General features: G+C 47.5%; 1 non-coding gene across 1 annotated transcript; it reads right to left on the reverse strand.

Moving 5' to 3' along the window:
• Positions 1 to 306: 306 nt before the first annotated feature.
• Trnaa-cgc (transfer RNA alanine (anticodon CGC)) lies at positions 307 to 379 on the reverse strand. Its single transcript has one exon. It is a non-coding gene; the product is annotated as a tRNA-Ala (tRNA).
• Between the last annotated feature and the right edge of the window lie 242 nt (positions 380 to 621).

Genomic DNA, 621 nt, shown 5'->3' on the forward strand with positions numbered 1-621 from the left:
CCTTGCGCCTTCTTGGTGGGGTGGTGGGTAGCAGTGGGCAGGCCTGACATACGTGTTAATGAATTTTATCAGCTGCAGCAAGCCCCTCTTCCTCTGAGAAATCTGCATCTTCCCTTGTGGGGAATTCACTGCCACTCCTCTGTGCTTCTGTTTACTGTTCCTAATCCCTGAGACTTGCAATGATGGTATTTTAGATCATCTTTCCTAAGGTCTGTGAACTCCTGTATCTCCAGGGCAGACATTAGCACAATGATTGAAATATTCAGAGACAGATGAGTGGCTGTGTGTGTGTGTGTGTGTGTGTGTTTGTGGTGCTGGGGATTGAACCCAGGGCCTTGTGCATGCGAGGCAAGCACTCTACCAACTGAGCTATATCCCAGCCCCAAGTGGCAATTCTTAAGGAACAGTACCGGATGGTGGAAACTGTGACACACTCAAGGGTGGTGCCCCATCTGAGGTGGACAGCAGGTACTTAACTTCAGTTGATTGATGTCCTGTAGGAATGTGGTGGGCCCTGTGATATTTTTCTGTTCCCAGAGGGTCTTCAAATGTTTTTTCTTGTGAAATGGCCTTTTAGGTGTGGAAGCTTATTCAATTAAAAGTGGTCAAAGTCCACTTGCA

The sequence above is a fragment of the Urocitellus parryii genome, chromosome 2 (genome assembly GCF_045843805.1).
Source record: "Urocitellus parryii isolate mUroPar1 chromosome 2, mUroPar1.hap1, whole genome shotgun sequence".
Classification (NCBI taxonomy): Eukaryota; Metazoa; Chordata; class Mammalia; order Rodentia; family Sciuridae; genus Urocitellus; species Urocitellus parryii.